Source organism: Paroedura picta, chromosome 13, assembly GCF_049243985.1.
Source record: "Paroedura picta isolate Pp20150507F chromosome 13, Ppicta_v3.0, whole genome shotgun sequence".
NCBI lineage: Eukaryota > Metazoa > Chordata > Lepidosauria > Squamata > Gekkonidae > Paroedura > Paroedura picta.
The window spans coordinates 41,853,593-41,861,024 of record NC_135381.1 but is presented as its reverse complement, the minus strand read 5'-3'; positions in this window follow the sequence as shown (position 1 = coordinate 41,861,024).

Sequence of the window (7,432 nt, the reverse complement as noted above, 5' to 3'; positions counted from 1 at the left end):
TCCCAGCCTGACTTGGAACTCTAAATCTGAGACTCAAACTGCATTTCCTAGTTTGGTGCCCATGGCCAGCACTTGCAATGATATGATGGTCCTCATGAATCTGCTGATTTCAACAGGACTTTACTTACTTCCAAATAAGTATATTTTAGATTCCAATCTGAATCAGACTGTTTTGCTTTGTTGTATGAATTGGTCCAGGTCCATCTTATGATCATGCTCAGTTACAATTTCCAAGATCTTTGAAATCTACCTAATGATTATGAGATCTACTATAGAGGATTTTAATTAATACCCACTAGTAGGAAATCCTATATCTGCATGCATGTTGAACTGTGCCTAGACTACCCATTCAAGTTCCTTAATAGCAGAAGAAACAGTTTGACCACTGCAAAACTGCAAAGAATGTGGACTTGCTAATTACTTTTCTGAAGATGGTTAAAATTTATTTTTACCAGAATATTTTTTTCATTCAGCTTCTCGCAGGCTAAAACTTTCCTTGAATGGTCTATACATGTACAAGTCTAGATAAACAAGAATTTAATTTTACACTTAGCGAATGAATAAACAATTAATTCTATAAATGAAGCTACAACTGGTCTTCCTTTTCTCAATGAGCACTCTATTAGATTGAAAGAGGTTCTATAATCCAATCACAGCATCTTAATTTATTGAACAGTTTACTGAAAAAACCTAGTCTCCAAACCTTGTTACACTGGGAAGCCAAGATAATTCTAAATGTGCCAGGCATTGGGGGGGGGGGGTCATAATTCTACCAGTAAGGAAAAATTAGAGATTATTAAAACTAAAAGAAGTGTAACAAATACTGCAGACTGGACAGTCAGACTTCCAAAGTTTTACAATGCTTATGGTAGCCCTCAGTGAATGAAAACAAACAAACAAACAAAACCACAGGGAGCAGAAAACAATTTACTTAACAATTTTATGTATTTGTCAAAACAGGATTTAGCATAATAAAACATGATCGCTAACATCCTAGGAATGGTTACATTTATTTACTGGAGGGCAGAGGAAGGGAAAAATCAGTGTTACAACCTCGTTTGGTTAAAATATCTATATACTATCTTTTTCAAGGTTCAAAACGACAGCAGGCATAAATACCATAAATCAGTTTATCACATTTTCACCCAGTCATTATTATGAGAAGCTCAGAGTGACTTACATCTACTATTGTTGACTCCAGGTTCGAAAAAACCTGGAGATTTGGAGATGGAACCTGGGAAGATTTGGGGGGGAACCCCAGTAGAGTCTAGTGCCATAAAGTCTCACCCTCCAAAACGGCCCTTTTTACCAGGGGAACTGATCTGTGTGGTCTGGAGATCAGCTGTAATTCTGGAAGATTTCCAGGTCTCACCCGGAAGTTGGGAACCCTGAGAGATGCTTAGGCTGACTATCCTAAGATCACCCACTGAGTTCTGTGACTACGTGAAGATTTGGACACGTCTCCCTGTCCCGAGGCCAACACTTTATTTGCTATGCTTTACCACAAAAATATGCAGCAGGTTAAAGGTCTTTCCAGTACGGAGACCTTGAGACAAAACCTTTTATTATTGAAACGGTGGTTGCTAGAGGCTTTCCAGGTAAAAGGCTTGATGATAAATGTTGAATTCATATGATAAAACCACATATATTTAAGAGCGCTGTCATGTCAGAAGGTAACATGAAATGAAAACAACCAAACATTATCAATGTTGTTGTTGTTAGGTGCGAAGTCGTGTCCGACCCATCGCAACCCCATGGCCAAAATATTTGAGTTTCATCTTCAGGATCTGGCCTTCTAAGGAGCAGTCAGGGCTGATCTCCTCTAGGACTGACCGGTTTGTTTGCTTTGCAGTCGAAGGGACTGGCAAGAGTCTTCTCCAGCACCAGAGTTCAAAAGCCTCATTAAATCAGTAATAATTGTTGTTATTGTTGTTAGGTGTGAAGTTGTGTCCGACCCATCGCGACCCCATGAACAATGATCCTCCAGGCCTTCCTGTCCTCTACCATTCCCTGGAGTCCATTTAAGTTTGCACCTACTGCTTCAGTGACTCCATCCAGCCACCTCATTCTCTGTCATCCCCTTCTTCTTTTGCCCTCAATCGCTCCCAGCATTAGGCTCTTCTCCAGGGAGTCCTTCCTTCTCATCTTCAGGATCTGGCCTTCTAAGGAGCAGTCAGGGTTGATCTCCTCTAGGACTGACCGGTTTGTTCGCCTTGCAGTCCAAGGGACTCAAAAGAGTCTTCTCCAGCACCAGAGTTCAAAAGCCTCAATTCTTTGACGCTCAGCCTTCCTTATGGTCCAACTTTCACAGCCATACATTGCAACTGGGAAGACCATAGCCTTGACTAGACACACTTTCGTTGGCAGGGTGATGTCTCTGCTTTTTAGGATGCTGTCTAGATTTGCCATAGCTTTCTTCCCCAGGAGCAAGCGTCTTTTAATTTCTTTGCTGCAGTCCCCATCTACAGTCATCTTGGAGCCCAGGAAAATAAAATCTATCACTGCCTCCATTTCTTCCCCATCTATTTGCCAGGAATTGAGCGGGCCAGATGCCATGATCTTCGTTTTAATTAATAATTAATAATTATCAATTATCATTATCAATAATAATGGGTAATATTGAAACCACGTGCACTTTCCCACAAAAACCCTTCCCGATATAACTTCTCACACCTTTCCAAAAAACTAACTTGAACCATCAAGTTCTGTCCCCTGACCCCAACGCCCTACAATGGGGGGTGGGGGAATGACCAGAAATGACAGCCTCTCTCCTGAATACACAATTGCATTTGGGTCATACAGGATGAGTTTGGATGCAGCCCGTTATGTTTTAAACAGTTCAAAGGTAACAGGTGGAGTATTCAGGGCCAGTGTGTCTATTAGGCAAGCCTAGGCAATCACCTTGGAGGCCTGGGTTGGGTGTGTACATGTGTCAAATAGTTAAAGGGACACATATAGTCCCAGGGACCCAGGGTGCAGAGGAAGCCAAACCAGAATGCCTCTTAGGTGTGTCTACTATGACTACTTAGAAGTAATTTCCACGATATTTAACAGGATTCATTTACAGGTAAACATGGTAAATGACTGCAACCTTTGGAATGTATAGGTGGATATTTCACTATGTTTGTGTATGTAGGTTGAATGGGGGTCACCAAAGACATAGTTTTTCCAGGGCTCCAATAACTCTCAGGCCAGCCCTGTGGGACTAGCAAATTTACGGAACAGTTTCACATAAAGTTCGTCATAAATTGGAAATGCCTTGGGAACACTTAACACATATACAACAGTCATCCACAAAGCTTCATTTCTGGTTCATCAAAAAAAATAGCTTCTCTATTGTGAACAATGCTGCTCATGAAATGAAGTAAGAACTCACTATCGGTCCTGGATACCTCAAAGCGCTCGATATCTGGCAGTGCAATTCTATGCAGAGTTCCTCCAGCCTAAGCTCATGAAGCCAATCATGTTTTCACTCTTGGGTTCCTACATCTTCACATTTGCCCTAGAGCGGGAGTGTTCCATCTGACCGGCCTCTTGGCCTGCGTATGATAACCACCGGACTGAAAAGCAGTACAGCAAACACATGTTTTTTGCAGATATATCATATAAAATATTAAGATCCCATGTACTGTGTTGTGGCTAATTACGGTTAGCCTGGTCTCAAAAATGCTAGCACATAATCCCACAGAATCTTAGAATGAATTACTTATGGAATCTCTCATGTATAAGCAGGTGAGAGAAAGACCACTGAACAGTTGTGGTACTTGTCTATTCTGACAGTGGCTTTCCAAGGTCTCAGACTGAGGCCTTTTATATGAGGCAGTGTCTGATTTTTTTAAGGAGATGCCAAGGGTTGAACTTTGGATCTTCTACATGACTCTGAGCCACTGCCTCTTCCCCAGTGCTTTAACAATACAAACACAAAGGTGGGTGAAAATGTGTGATTAGCTGATTTTGTCTTATTATTTCTTCCTAATCCTGGTTCCTCTACAATTTTTTTTACTTCAACAGTTATGTCAAAACTGCACTTAGATTGTGGAATCACCTGGTAAAGGTATCATTTGTGTAATTTTTGTGCTTACACCCAGGAAATGCTAATGAAGCCGTTCGTCTTGCTATACCTAAAAACAACTCTGTCATAGTGACTGTCAATGAAGCCTATGGACTAAGATGAAAGGGCATGTAAACAAATACTTTTCTGGGAACTGTCTTTCTGGCTTACATTGCCTTCAGCAAAAATAGTTAAAGGCATTGCATAGTTCAGAAATCCAAGTAATCCTGGCTCCACCTTGTAGCAAAACAGGGAGACAGAACACAAAGCAATTTTAGCATTTTAAAAAAACTTTCCCTAATTGCTATGAAGAAGAGTTGGTTCTTTTATGCCACTTTTCTCTACCTGGAGTCTCAAAGTGGCTGACAATCGCCTTCCCTTTCCTCTCCCCACAACAGACACCCTGTGAGGGAGGGGAGGCTGAGAGAGCCCTGATATTACTGAAAAAGAAGAGTTGGTTCTTTTATGCCGCTTTTCTCTACCTGGAGTCTCAAAGTGGCTGACAATCGCCTTCCCTTTCCTCTCTCCACAACAGACACCCTGTGAGGGAGGGGAGGCTGAGAGAGCTCTGATATTACTGAAGAAGAGTTGGCTCTTATATGCCACTTTTATCTACCCAAAGGAGTATCAAAGGGACTTATAGTCACCTTCCCTTTCCTCTCCCCCCAACAGACACCCTGTGATATGGATGAGGCTGAGAGAGCCCTGATATTACTGCTTGGTCAGAACAGCTTTATCAGTGCTGTGGTGAGCCCAAGGTCACCCAGCTGGCTACATGTGGGGGGAGCGGGCAATCAAACCTGGTTTGCCAGATTAGAAGCTGGCTTTTAGTTCTACAGTTATCACACAACAAATGGTCATATTTGGATGTTTAGTGTCCCAATCCACTGTTTACTTAGAAGTAAGCTCACTAAGTTCAGAAGGATTTCTAGGTAACTATGCAGAACACTACTGCTTTGTGATGTTATATGCCCAATTTTCTTACAAATTGTGTATCATTTGGGTATAGTGCATGTCGCTAAGATACACCATAAGTACATTGAACTGACTGTTGTCAGTTAAACTTTAATGCAGTTTGCTATCATGAATTAATCTGAATGTTTAAAGATGCAGCCACCCACACACAGAACAAGAAGGAAGGAACAAAGAGAACATCACATGCCCCTGAGGTAAGGAGGACCACAGCAAGAACAGGAGTCTGGTAACAAACTGAATTCTATTGATAAGCGTTCAGATCCCATGCTGCTACCATGTTTCCTTTGACTAGGTACACACCCCGGGAATCACACACAACTCTTTTGCCCCAATAGTAGAGGCAACCCTGGCAGAACCCACAGGTAAGAATCTGTGTCTGCACTTGTCTACAGGGCTACTCCATTGGGATTGGTGTCCTGCTAGGCAAGGCACCACAATTGTCAGACAAGCAGTAGCAATGTTTAATGTGGAGAGGCCTTTGGGTATGTATGCCCACTTCCCTACTTGCAAAGGCATGTTCCACCTGCATGACATGGGCCTGACAATGCAGGCTCTGCTGCCAACAAATCTGAAAACTGTCTGCACTGGACATACTTACTTGCTATTAAGGGAGATGTGCTGATGGGCACTTCCACACACACTAAATAAAGCACTTTCAATCCCCTTTGCAAGTGCATTTTACTGTGTGACATGGTAAAATCCACATGCACACAGTTGCTGAAATGGATTGAAACTGTATTAAGGCCATATGCAGTCAGGACCTGGTGTATCTGAGAGACTGGCCCCCCAAAGGACATTAAGATCATCCTGTGCAAATAAATTGGTGATCCCTGGCCCTAAAGAAGTATGCCCCTGGCCTCAACCAGGGCCAGGGTCCTTTTGGCCCTGGCCATGACGAGGTGGAATGAGCTCCCGGGAGAGCTCAGAGCCCTGAAGGAACCGAGTCAGTTTCACAGGGCCTGTAAGATGGAGCTCTTCAGCAGGCATTGGGTTGGGGCCAATGAACATCTGGACAGCTGAGATGCTCTGGGGTTGCCATACAGCAGGGAGGATTGCTTTATTGCCTTTTTAACTGCTGTATTATGTAGGACAGCATAGATGAGGTTGGACAGGAAAAAAGAATGACTATTCAAGACTTAATAATCACTATTTTAAATCACAAAACAAGGCTGGTTCCTTTGAAAGTAGGGGGGGGGAAACGACTGAAAATCCCACCTGGCCCCTTTTAGACTCAATAATTTTTTAATGTTATAGATTATAATGTTATAGATTGAGAAGGAAGGACTCCTGGAGAAAAGCCTAAATGCTGGGAGCGATTGAGGGCAAAAGAAGGGGACGACAGAGAATGAGGTGGCTGGATGGAGTCACTGAAGCAGTCGGTGCTGAGGGCAAAAGAAGAAGGGGACGACAGAGAATGAGGTGGCTGGATGGAGTCACTGAAGCAGTCGGTGCTGAGGGCAAAAGAAGAAGGGGACGACAGAGAATGAGGTGGCTGGATGGAGTCACTGAAGCAGTCGGTGCTGAGGGCAAAAGAAGAAGGGGGCGACAGAGAATGAGGTGGCTGGATGGAGTCACTGAAGCAGTCGGTGCAAACTTAAATGGACTCCGGGGAAGGCCTGGAGGATCATTGTCCAAGGCAGGGGCAGTCAAACTGCGGCCCTCCAGATGTCCATGGACTACCATTCCCAGAAGCCCCTGCCAGCATTTGCTGGCAGGGGCTTCTGGGAATGGTAGTCCATGGACATCTGGAGGGCCGCAGTTTGACTACCCCTGGTCCAAGGGGTTGTGATGGGTCGGACATGACTCCGCACCTAACAACAACAACAATTATTACCGATAATGAGGCTTTTGAACTCTGGTGCTAGAGAAGACTCTTGTGAACCGCCCAGAGCCATAAAGAAGGTGCGGTATAAATATCCGAATTAATAACAGGGAATCAGTGAGCCCAGGGAGAACCGTATTTAAGGCTAAACAGCTCTCAAAGCCAATATTTTTCATGGTCCCGGGCTCGTTTCCAGAAGGCGTCGTCCCAGCGAGTGAGGCCCCCATTTGGGGGGGGGGGGTCCAGGAAAGCGCGCGCCCGCTCGCTCGCCTCCGCCTGAGGGAAGCCCGGCCGCCGTCTCCCGAGGGGCGTGGCCGAGGCCTGCCACGTGGACGCGCTCCCAGCCAACCACGCCCCTCGCTCGCCGCGACCGCTGGGACGGTTGGCCGGGCCGCCGCGTCGCCTCCCAACGGTCGCCCGCGCGCTGACGAGTTGTTTACTTCCTCGGCCGCTCCACCCCCTCCACCTCCCTGCGGCTCTCGCGCTCGGCGATTGGCCCCCGCGGTAGCCAATCACGGCGCCTCGCAGTTCATCAAACCTGGAGAGGGAGGCGGGCGTGCCGAGGAAGGAGGGGTGGGGAGTAG